Here is a 13618-nt window from a genome sequence, read left to right as displayed (position 1 = left end):
CACTAGTGTCCGTAATACACCGCTGCGCTGTGAGGGATGATGACAGCTCGTAGCTTGTAATACAAGTCTGTGTGTGTAGGCTTCCAGAACACACTGTGACTCAAGGAGCTGTCTCCTTTTCTATGAACCAAAACATCCAAAACAGACTTCGCCGGGAAAGCCTCAAACAGCACATCTGGTACCTCTACGGGGAGGAGATGGTTAACACAGTATGTGAGTTCGATAAACTTTGCAACAAAAGGGAGTGACTGTTGTGCTCTCTCGTGTTCTTACTGAGATGTCGGGACCAGCAAACTACACCAACTTTTGCCAAGTTCAACCATTATGTGGACTGTGTGGCGGCCAGGAGAATTAAACAACGAGCAAGCAGGGCACTGGTGAGAGAAAGAATCCATTTTACTAGGCGAGTATTAGACCAAGTCTCCAGAAGCCTGCTCTCACTTCATCTGAAAATCTTGTCGTGTCTGTCAGCAGATTCCGGGGAGTGGGTGGACAGCTCTACTTGGGCACTTTCGGACTGGGTGCGGCAGGAAATCACGGCACGTCAAACTTCTAAGTTCCAATCCCTTACACACCGGTCATTGCAAAAAGAGAAATTTAGCAGATGGACTGTTTTTAATCTCACATATAAACCACTGAGTGACGCTGCAGTGTCAGTGTTAGAAAAGGGACTTAATTTTGTGCCTACTCCCAAGACCTTGCCCATCAAGGAGTTCATCAGTGTTGTTGAACAAGGTGTTTTAAAACTTCCGAATGATGCTGCTGAAGAAATAAGGCGAGAGGCTTGCAGATCAATAACCAGGATGCCTGCACCCAAGCAGAACGTCACCATTGAAGAAAGATGAGCGCTCAGTTCTTTAAAAGAAGACAATGATATAGTAATTTTACCAGCTGACAAGGGTAACGCCACTGTTCTTCTGCCTGCTACATCTTATTTTGGCAAGATGATGGAATTACTACAGGATACAGTGTATCGTCGTCTCCAGAAAGATCCAATGGATGCCAAACAATGGAAGACATCCGCTCTCCTCAAATCCAGCCAACTTCCTGGCCATCTGAAGAAGAGTTTAAGAGAACGAGCACCAGTTCCGCCATGAGTTTATGGCCTGCCAAAGATACATAAGGAGAATTTTCCGCTTTGCCTTGTCATCAGTAATATAGGTACCCCAACATACCACCTAGCTAAACATCTGGCTTCTCTTCTGAGTCCAATGGTGGAGAAATGTGAACACCATATTCGAAACTCAGAAGATTTTATATGGCGACTGTAGAACCTGCGCCTTGAATCTAACGATTTACTAGTGAGTTTCGATGTGGTTTCTTTGTTCGCACGAGAGCCTCTGATGGACTCATTATAACTCATAGGAGCTAAGCTGGAAGAGGACATCTTACACCTTTTTAAACACGTGCTTACCTCGTCTTACTTTTTATTCAATGACAAGTATTTTGAGCAGACTGATGGTGTTGCTATGGGTAGCCCTGTCTCCCATAGTAGCTAAACTTTTTATGGAAGATTTCAAGGACAAAGCAGTTCAGATGGCAGTTTTGAAACCCAAATGTTTTTGAAGATATGTAGATGATACGTTTGTGGTATGGCTGCATGGGACAGCAACACTTCCTTCTTTTCTGGAACATCTGAACTCCCTCCATCCAAGCATCTGTTTCACCAGGGAGGTAGAGAAAGATGGTGAGCTCACGTTTCTGGATGTTTTGGTTTGTAGAAAAGGAGACGGCTCCTTGGGTCACAGTGTGTTCCGGATGCCTATGCACACAGACTTGTATTTACAAGCTACGAGCTGTCATCATCCCTCACAGCACAGCGATGTATTACAGATGCTAGTGCATAAGGCTAGAGCCATCTCAGATCAGGACAGCTTATCAGCAGAGCTTAGCCATCTCTGCTTTGTGTTTGCCCAGAACAGGTACTCCGAGAAGCAGATCCAGAATGCATTTCGACCAGCATGCTCCAAACCTCAAGAGCAGCATGAAGAAGCAGAGAAAACCACGGGGTTGGTTTTTCTACCGTATGTCGGTGGCGTGTCTTTTCAGATGAGTAGAATTTTCAAGAAATACCAGATTAAATGTGTTTTCCGGCCCCCAGCACAAGTGCAATCAATGCTGGGTTCTGTTAAAGACAACCTCAGCCTGAGGAGACGAGGAATATATAAAATCCCGTGCCACTGTGGGAAGTCTTATATTGGCCAGATGTGTCGTACAGTTAAAGACTGATGTGACAAACATAAAAGTCCCACGAGGTTGGGTCAGCCAGAGAAATCTGCGGTTGCTGAACATTGCCTTGACACGGATCACGGCATGAACTACGAAGAAACCAAGATCCTCTCGTATGCTTCCACATACTGGGACTCCATCATCAAAGAGGTGGTCGAAATACGTATAAGCAGTGACCTAATAAAGAGAGACATGGGGTTCACCTGAGCAAAGCCTGGGAGCCAGCCTTGGCGGCACTAAGGAATTGTCAGCCACAGATTAGCAGCTACACTGAGTCAACGCAGATGGGAAACCTTAGCGCAGATGCTTAAATCGCATGCCAACACCTCACGCTCGAACGGGGTCTGTCACTCCTGGCCGTATTTTCCCACGCCGTGGCGCGCTACTGCAGACCGCGACCCATTTCTCCAGCAGAGGGCTCTGGTATTCAATGCCGTCTATGATTGGTCTCTGATGACATTAGGCCCCCACTGCACCTGTGCTGTTCTAGAAAGCCAACATATAAATTGGTGAGCTTCTCAGCGACGCGACAGTAGCACCTGAAGATGACGGGCAGTTGTCTCGCTGAAATATTGTGCAGTTTTTACAATATTATCCAGTGTAATTCCCGGGAACCTATCAAGCAGATGCAGCACTGGGAAAGCCTCAAGCAGCACAAAAATGAGCTCAATAATACTTTGTGCACTGATTGCACTCCAAACAGTGGCTTTTTGTTGAAGACATGGAGCAGCAGCTTGAATGTGTGGATTCTGAGTACCCCAGTGGCACCAGTTCTATTTGTTGACATAGCCATGGAGGTGGAAGTGTGCCTCATCACTGAACCATATCTATTTCATATCTACTGTTCCATTTTAAAAGGCCTTAGTCATCTCATTTCCAAAGAATATCCCTGTCCTTCAGAGGATGACATTGTTCAGTTTTGTGAAGGAGAAGGTTAAGTTTCTCTTTCAGTATCCTGTGGACAAATTGTTGTGACATTCTTAGCTGCTGTGAAGCACATCTTATTGATGTAATTGGCTTTTGATTGAATAAGATTCATGCTCATTCCACAGTCTCAGTGGTTACTACTGAGGCTGATTAACTTGAGTAGTCCTTTGTGGAATGATGTAGCGATCTGTTTTTTTTTTTCAAAACAATTCCTCAACAACTTTCCCTGAACAAAATGTTGACAAACTTGCTCCAGAGAGGAAAGCAGTGGTAACTGATGAGCAAAAGCCGAGCTGTGCAGAGATTAAACTGCAAGAAAGCCTCATAAAACACAGGCACATTCAAACATTTTCTGCAGAGAAAAAGACTGTGCTTTTGGTCATTTTCGTTGAAAGTTTTAGACACATTCTTCCCAAGGTTTGAACAGAGTGACAAAAAATACAGTTTGTGGCTTTATGTACTATAGGTGAAGCCACACTACAGGCAATAGGGACAGCGGACAGCAGTAAAACACTCGAAGAATTTGAGAAAATTTTCTTAGCAAAATATTGGAGTACTTGTACCCAAGAACGTCTAAGACAAGAGCTTATTTCCAATGGTCTGCAGAGGGTAACTACCTCTACCTGAGCTAATCTTTCTTCTATCATCATGTATCAAATCTAGTGAATCCATGATGGCTAGAAATCTTTCCAAGTCTTCTTCAAGGACGTTAACTAACTGCTCTCTAAGTGAATAGGTAATTTTGGTTTTAATATTCTTAACACCTCCCTCATTATCATGTGTTCATCCCAGTAATGGGTTTTACTAATATAATTTACTAATATAACACTCTGTGTGTTTTCTCATACTACCTAAATTTGTGTTGTACATGGTAGGATTAGTATGAGAAAATACACAGAGTGTTATATTAGTAAAACCCATTACTGGGATGAACACATGATAATGAGAGAGGTGTTAAGAATATTAAAACCAAAATTACGTATTCCAGTTAGAGAGCAGTTAGTTAATGTCCTTGAAGAAGACTTGGAAAGATTTCTAGCCATCATGGATTCACTAGATTTGATACATGATGATAGAAGAAAGATTAGCTCAGGTAAGGGCAGTTACCCTCTGCAGAATGGTGGAAATAATAACGTTAAGACAGCAGTGGTAACAGAAACAGAAAAAAGAACGGTTACTATAACAACAGTGTCAATAATAACAGTGATTATAAGCAACCATAATAGAAATGGCGTATATGAACTCAAATGGGAATGGATTCATTAATAAATCAACAAGGAAGTAGTAGGAGGAGACACAGAGATGTCGTGAGACATAACAAGCCTAACTTCCAACAGCCTAAAACTGGTCAATCTTATGCCGACAGGTGGGCTAACCAACAAGCACCTCAGCTGAGTCAACACTGGGAGCCACCTGATGGAAACATTCAATACAGAAATAATTCTGAGCACCATAATGGGCAGGAAAAAAACAATCATATGATGTAGCAGCACCAGGATCAATGAGTTAGAATAGTAATGGTTGTGGATTAAAGCCAATCCAGCCTGCCCACGCCTTTAAACCAAAGTCGACCACCCCATGTTTTCCAGTAGTGGCCAAGGAGAAAAACGAAGGCACCTCTATAGACTCTGTAAATATGTCGCATTACAAAGATGGCCAGGATATGCACAATTAACAATGCACTGACTGAAAACTTTTAATACGACAGGTAAATCCATAGTGCAAGCTGCAGTGCACGTGAAAATAGGCAATGTACTGTCAACTGTGATCTTGGACTTATTATGACTTATACAAAGAATTTTGTTAGGTATACGAGATACCATCATTTACAGTTCAAGGATGTAGAGTGGTAGGGGCTGTTAGTGCCAAGTTGCAGGTAATCAAAACACAGTGCAGGTCAACCTTTTAATGGGAAATGGAGCCTTTAATTGCACATTCCCAGTGATAAAAAACTGATCAGTGGTCTATACTCTGGGTTGGGATTTTATCAGGGGGAGCAACACAATGATCAATCTCTCATTTGGAACGTGTACTGTGGACAATGTAGCAAAAAGACTCATCCTGGAATTAATTGGCATAGAGGAGATACATGGCAAGTACTGCCAGAGTATCTGTGTTGAGTATGCCAGGACTCAAATATTGTTTCTAGACAGTAATCCACCTATGCAAGGGTACTGTACTTCATGCCTTAGTCAAAGTGATCAGGTAATTTCCACTAAAGAGCTGATTTGGCAAAAGGTAGTAGAATCAGAGTGCCTAGATATGCAGCAACAGACACAGTTAATGGATATATTTGGTGTGTTTACAAAAGTATTTTCTGTAAAACCATGAACTATAAAAGGTTACGTATATAACATGGAGGCTTACCCACATCAAACATGCTGCCGCATTACATATTCTATCCTTTGGACAAAGAAGGAAGCAGTAGCAAATGAAATTAGGAATATGATCGAATTGGGTATAATAGAGCCTTCCTATTTGCAATAGTAAAGGCAGATGGTAGTGTGAGGCTGGTTCTGGATGTGAGAGTTACTAATAGGATAATCATACTAGTATGTACCAAGTCATCAAGCCTTAAAAGGCAGAATAAGAAGTGGCAATTTTTGTGTGCTGGTCCCTACAAAATTGTTGAAATTACCTGTGGGGCAGCTACAGGTTGACACAACGAGACGACCTGATTGTCAAAGGCTTATACCCCTATGAAAATTTAAAGAAGTTTCTTGAATAACACTGTTTTCTTGTACAGAAATGTATTCTTGTTTCTTCCTTGCACAGATCTTTAGTACGTAAGTAGTAGATTATACGTTTTTCAATTCATGTTATTTAAAGTGTAATGATTCAAAGAATTCTGAAAAAGTTTCCAATAATTTCGATTGTATTTTATGTAATATTGTGTATATGAACAGAAATACACTCAGTGCTATTTGCTTAAAAATGAAGATTGTTGGTTTGTCCATATTTCAATTCAGATTAATTTTTCTTAAGGTGTCAATAAGCATAATAATCTTTTTTAAGTTTTTGTAATGATAGGATTTAGGTTGCTTAGCATGTGTTTGATTTTCTAAAACTACATGAAACATGATTCATAACTAGCTTAGATTCATTGTACGCCTTAATTAACATTTTCAAGATGCACCAGGAATATCGAGATCTGAATTTCTTTTGAACTTGAGACAGAGTCTGTGATTACCCAATCAGAATGGCAGATTTGCCAGTTAATTTTTGTGTGTCTAATGTTGTCCTCGTGACAACATTATTTTGTGTTCAGGTGCTGGTAGTTTGCTTCCATTATTGTAGAATGCACACAGTGGTGTCCTCTACATATAATCACACTTAAAGATTATAAGAAACCACACATTGGCATTTAATTTGTAAAAGTCAAGCCAGAATTTTGTTTAACAAAAATCCAGATGGTCAATTGATCATAACTCATGGAGTGGAGAGGTTCAAATATTAGCTGATGTTAGCAAAATATGTATCTGTAAAAGGGCTGTGTAAGCATCTATATTATTAATTCATCAAACAATACTGTACAGATGAAGAATGTGCACACATAGTGTAAAACTTAACTCAAGCGACACGAGATAAACTGTACATTCAATAAATAATGAACCAACAGTGCTAACTCAGAAATGTTAATCAAAAGCATGACAATGATAATGAGATTACCCATTGAGTATGATGCATTTAGAACTGCAGCACAGAGAAATTGTCAGGACTTGTGGGGAGGACTGTTACACTGAAAGTGCAGCAACATTCCATAAACTGTTAAATAATGGTATCAAGGGCACTATTAATAAATATGCAAACATTTTAAATTAAAATAAATATTTCTGCAGCAAATTGGACTATGCAAATACTTGGTTTTTGCTGTTAATATGTTTAATTTACCTAAGGCAGTGGAAACTGTGAAATTAAGGGCAGTGAGCTAACGTGATTCTGCAAGCAACTTCCTTGAACTGGATAAACTGGCAGTATTTCTACAAAGACTTTGCATACAAAAAAAAAAAAAAAAAAAAAAAAAAAAAAAAAAAAAAAAAAAAAAAAAAAAAACTTCACAGACATATGTGTTAGACATCGTATGTGTGACAATGTACTACTTTGTGAGTTCTTTCCAGCAGACATTAAGTTGTGAATAAATTGAGATGCCACTTTGGAAAATTATCAAGTTTACGATCCCAGTTGAGTTAACACCAAGGTCTCCAGGAAGCAGTGCAGAGTTCCTACAACTAATCCAGTGGCTGCACAATCATCATCATCGGATGCCTACTGCGGATGGCAGCTCAGCCACTGCTGGCAGCACCGATGGCACCCAGGTCATCAACACTACCCGCCATCAACCACATAGCAGATGTCGACACCCCACATGGATGAGCATCATTAAAGCCACTCACCAATGAATGCATTCTGGACACTCATGCTGCCTGTTACTGACACGACAATGTTAATATTTCAATTGTTGTCAGTTTATAAGTGTTAATGCAAGATGCTTGCAAAATAACTGACATGTATAACCTTTAAATACTAAATACTAATGTCTTAAGAAACAAATAACAGAACTTTAGCACTATGAATAATTGTTGACAGTAATAATAATTGAAAGTGCCAGTGAGTGCTGGACATTTTCCTGTATAGTAGCTCGTACACATGAACTGATATCTTATGTCAGTGTGCACCAAACAGTCTTGTGTAAAGTGATGCATGAACTTGAGAATGTAAACTTTAAATGTGCATCCATGTACAATCAACCAATATTTTCTATTAATAGACAATGAACTAATGGTGAACCGTCATTGATATTTCACACTTGAAGGACTTATTTCTTGTGCTAAAGAGTACAGAACTGTTAAGAAACGACCGAATGAATAATATAATTAAATTTTCAGATTGATGTAGAAATAAGCCAAGAGGCACTCAATAACTTGAACATTTATCGCTTTATTAATGATCTGATATTTTATTTGATGTAAACTTTTAATATGATGAGGTATCTTTTTTCCTTCTTATATGATTGAATGTTAACTGTCACACTTTGAAAGTCAGACACAGCTAGCCTGAAGGCTTCTGCCTGGATTTTCAGCTGGGATTTTCCTTGGGCCATGCTGAATGGGGAAGCAAATTAATTATCCGTAACAAATTGTTACTTAAACTCAGACTAACAGTGTTCATCATGGTATTTAAATGACGAATGTGCTGATAGGATATTCTCTCAATAATTCTAAATGACCTTCAACCATATCATGAATATTACAATAACAACTTACTGTACCTGCAAAGTACCGTGTAACATAAATGTTTTTTGGAAAGTTTCAAACAGGTCTTGCAAATGAGCATGCTTTAAACTTTCAAGGGCATTGTGATGTCTGCTGGAAAGCCCTTTAAAAATTAAACTAAACCTATACCAGATGTGTAAGTATGAAGTATAAAGAAAGCACAAAACAGAGTGAATTTCTGTTAATAAAACTGTGGCTAATACAACAGAAAACTATAGAACGTTGTTGTTGTTGTGGTCTTCAGTCCTGAGACTGGTTTGATGCAGCTCTCCATGCCACTCTATCCTGTGCAAGCTTCTTCATCTCCCAGACCTACTGCAACCTACATCCTTCTGAATCTGCTTAGTGTATTCATCTCTTGGTCTCCCCCTACGATTTTTACCCTCCACACTGCCCTCCAATACTAAATTGGTGATCCCTTGATGCCTCAGAACATGTCCTACCAACCGATCCCTTCTACTGGTCAAGTTGTGCCACAAGCTTCTCTTCTCCCCAATCCTATTCAGTACTTCCTCATTAGTTATGTGATCTACCCATCTAATCCTCAGCATTCTTCTGTAGCACCACATTTCGAAAGCTTCTATTCTCTTCTTGTCCAAACTATTTACCGTCCATGTTTCACTTCCATACATGGCTGCACTCCATACAAATACTTTGAGAAATGACTTCCTGCCACTTAAATCTATACTCGAAGTTAACAAATTTCTCTTCTTCAGAAACGCTTTCCTTGCCATTGCCAGTCTACATTTTATATCCTCTCTACTTCGACCATCATCAGTTATTTTGCTCCCCAAATAGCAAAACTCATTTACTACTTTAACTGTCTCATTTCCTAATCTAATTCACTCAGCATCACCCGACTGAATTCGACTACATTCCATTATCCTCGTTTTGCTTTTGTTGATGTTCATCTTATATCCTCCTTTCAAGACACTGTCCATTCCGTTCAACTGCTCTCCGAAGTCCTTTGCTGTCTCTGACAGAATTACAATGTCATCGGCGAACCTCAACGTTTTTATTTCTTCTCCGTGGACTTTAATACCTACTCCGAATTTTTCTTTTGTTTCCTTTACTGCTTGCTCAATATACAGATTGAATAACACCGGGGAGAGGCTACAACCCTGTCTTACTCCCTTTCCAACCACTGCTTCCCTTTCATGTTCCTCGACTCTTATAACTGCCATCTGGTTTCTGTACAAATTGTAAATAGCCTTTCGCTCCCTGTATTTTACCCCTGCCACCTTTAGAATTTGAAAGAGAGTATTCCAATCAACATTGTCAAAAGCATTCTCTAAGTCTACAAATGCTAGAAACGTAGGTTTGCCTTTCCTTAATCTTTCTTCTAAGATAAGTCGTAAGGTCAGTATTGCCTCACGTGTTCCAGTATTTCTACGGAATCCAAACTGATCTTCCCCGAGGTCAGCTTCTACTAGTTTTTCCATTCGTCTGTAGAGAATTTGTGTTAGTATTTTGCAGCTGTGGCTTATTAAACTGATTGTTCGGTAATTTTCACATCTGTCAACACCTGCTTTCTTTGGGATTGGTATTATTATATTCTTCTTGAAGTCTGAGGGTATTTCGCCTGTTTCATACATCTTGCTCACCAGATGGTAGAGTTTTGTCAGGACTGGCTCTCCCAAGACTGTCAGTAGTTCTAATGGAATGTTGTCTACTCCCGGGGCCTTGTTTCGACTCAGGTCTTTCAGTGCTCTGTCAAACTCTTCACGCAGTATCGTATCTCCCATTTCATCTTCATCTACATCCTCTTTCATTTCCATAATAATGTCCTCAAGTACATCGCCCTTGTATAGATGCTCTGTATACTCCTTCCACCTTTCTGCTTTCCCTTCTTTGCTTAGAACTGGGTTTCCATCTGAACTCTTGATGTTCATACAAGTGGTTCTCTTATCTCCAAAGGTCTCTTTAATTTTCCTGTAGGCAGTATCTATCTTACCCCTAGTGAGATAAGCCTCTACATCCTTACATTTGTCCTCTAGCCATCCCTGCTTAGCCATTTTGCACTTCCTGTCGATCTCGTTTTTGAGACGTTTGTATTCCCTTTTGCCTGCTTCATTTACTGCATTTTTATATTTTCTCCTTTCATCAGTTAAATTCAATATTTCTTCTGTTACTCAAGGATTACTACCAGCCCTCGTCTTTTTACCTACTTGATCCTCTGCTGCCTTCACTATTTCATCCCTCAAAGCTACCCATTCTTCTTCTATTGTATTTCTTTTCCCCGTTCCTGTCAATTGTTCCCTTAAGCTGTCCCTGAAACTCTGTACAACCTCTGGTTCTTTCAGTTTATCCAGGTCCCATCTCCTTAAATTCCCACCTTTTTGCAGTTTCTTCAGTTTTAATCTACAAGTCATAACCAATAGATTGTGGTCAGAGTCCGCATCTGCCCCTGGAAATGTCTTACAATTTAAAACCTGGTTCCTAAATCTCTGTCTTACCATTATACGAGGGCGGTTCAGAAAGTAACCTCCGATTGGTCACAGTGCGGGTTGTGGGGGCAGTAGCGACGCCATCTGTGTGTTCACGCACTCAACAGGTCAGTCGGCATCAAGCCGTGGTCAAGTGAACGTCGTACCTGCGCTAGTTTAGTTTTTGTGGCAGTTTGAAATGTGTGCTGCAATAGAAAACCCCGCCAAATGTGAAGTGCGTGCTGTCATAAGGTTTTTTACAGCCAAAGGATATTCTGCAGCAGCTATTCATCGTGAGCTTTGTGCCGTGTACGGACCAAGAGTTTTGAGTGAAGGAGTTGTCCGTGAATGGGTATGTTTATTTAAAAGTGGACGAGAAAACGTTCATGATGAAGAGAGGAGTGGTAGACCATCATTGGTGACTGACGAACTCGTTCAGACAGTTGATGCAAAAGTTCGTGAAAATCGACGTTTCTCAATGTCGGAGTTGTCTACTGGTTTTCCACAGATTTCTAAGACTCTCTTGTACGAGATAGTGACAGCAAGATTGGGTTACCGTAAGTTCTGTGCACGATGGGTGCCCAAAATTCTTACCGACCACCACAAAACTCAAAGAATGGCCTCTGCATTAGACTTTCTGTCACGTTATGAGGACGAAGGAGAACCATTGTTAAACAGAATCGTGACCGGTGACGAAACCTGGATTAAGTACGTGAACCCTGAGACAAAAGAACAATCAAAGATGTGGGCACATTCAAATTCGCCTACCAAACCAAGAAAAGCCTCGCAAGATTTTTCTGCCAGAAAACTGATGGCAACGGTGTTTTGGGATGCCAAAGGGGTGTTGTTGGTTGAATTCATGGAACGTGGTACGACCATTAATCAAGACGTGTACTGTGAAACAATAAAAAAGTTACGACGGGCTATACAGAACCAACGCCGTGGTATGCTGACTTCCGGTATCGTTTTTTTGCACGATAACGCCCGTCCTCACTCTGCTCGCAGAACAACGGCCCTTCTTGAGTTCTTCAAGTGGGACTTTATCAACCATGCACCTTACAGCCCAGACCTGGCGCCAAGTGATTATCACCTCTTCATGCATTTGAAGAAATGGCTCGGGTCACAGGGGTTTGATGACGTCGAAGAGCTCAAAGATGCGGTCACAGGCTGGCTCCAGGCACAAGCGGGTGATTTTTATGCAGAAGGAATTTCAAAGCTTGTGAAGAGATACGATAAGTGCCTCAATCGCTATGGAGACTATGTAGAAAAATAGTGCAAAGATGTAGTTGTAAGATGTATATATTAAAATATTTTTATTTAACTTGGTGTATTTTTTTAAATCAACCGAAGGTTACTTTCTGAACGGCCCTTGTATAATCTATCTGATACCTTTTAGTATCTCCAGGGTTCTTCCGTGTATACAACCTTCTATCATGATTCTTAAACCAAGTGTTAGCTATGATTAAGTTGTGCTCTGTGCAAAATTCTACCAGGCGGCTTCCTCTTTCATTTCTTAGCCCCAATCCATATTCACCTACTATGTTTCCTTCTCTCCCTTTTCCTACACTCGAATTCCAGTCACCCATGACTATTAAATTTTCGTCTCCCTTCACTATCTGAATAATTTCTTTTATTTCATCATACATTTCTTCAATTTCTTTGTCATATGCACAGCTAGTTGGCATATAAACTTGTACTACTGTAGTAGGTGTGGGCTTCGTATCTATCTTGGCCACAATAATGCGTTCACTATGCTGTTTGTAGTAGCTTACCCGCATTCCTATTTTCCTATTCATTATTAAACCTACTCCTGCATTACCCCTATTTGACTTTGTGTTTATAACCCTGTAGTCATCTGACCAGAAGTCTTGTTCCTCCTGCCACCGAACTTCACAATTCCCACTATATCTAACTTTAACCTATCTATTTCCCTTTTTAAATTTTCTAACCTACCTGCCCGATTAAGGGATCTGACATTCCACGTTCCGATCCGTAGAACGCCAGTTTTCTTTCTCCTGATATAGAACGTACAACTCATTAATATGATGTTGTCTATGTTAAAATGTTAATAGAACATGTATTTCAGTGTCAGAGAGTAACTATACAGTATAAAGACATTTTTTATAGCCATGGACATCTAATATCATTAAGGTTAAAAGTGATGGTTCAAAGATCAAATGCTAATTTTGTCTCTGCTATTGAGGAATTATGTCACTTAGCTGTTTTGACACATGAAGTATTTGATCTATGTATTTTCTTTCATGATATATGGTAAAAAGTGAATGTCTCCTGTTTTTATTCAAAACGCCCCCCCCCCCCCCCCCCCTCTGTGGAAATATCTCAGTAAAAAATAATTATTTAGAGTGAGTTGTGTAGAAGATTGTCCATCTGGCTTTCTTTTGTCATAATGTCACACCGGCAGCCATTACATAATATTAATTAAATATTGGGCTTCACCCTCAAGTTAACATTATAAATACTTCGAATATTGATAATAATTTCCAGGCATTAATATTTTCTAAGTTCTTTTTATCAGAAGTCTTACAGAATTGCATGAATAGATTTAACTGCAGTAGGCAACAAGGCTTAGGTTTGCTTCACAATATCTTTGAGTTTGCAATCAAACTTATTTCTGTCAAGGAAATACTTCACCTAAAATGAAGCCAGCTTGCTATCTATGAAATTATTTATTATCAGTACAAAACCTTATGATATGTAGGTGGTTATATCACCTTTCTCAGACAATAATGGTAATAGTTTCAT

The sequence above is a fragment of the Schistocerca piceifrons genome, chromosome 2 (assembly GCF_021461385.2).
Source record: "Schistocerca piceifrons isolate TAMUIC-IGC-003096 chromosome 2, iqSchPice1.1, whole genome shotgun sequence".
Lineage (NCBI taxonomy): Eukaryota > Metazoa > Arthropoda > Insecta > Orthoptera > Acrididae > Schistocerca > Schistocerca piceifrons.
This window is presented reverse-complemented; position numbering follows the sequence as displayed.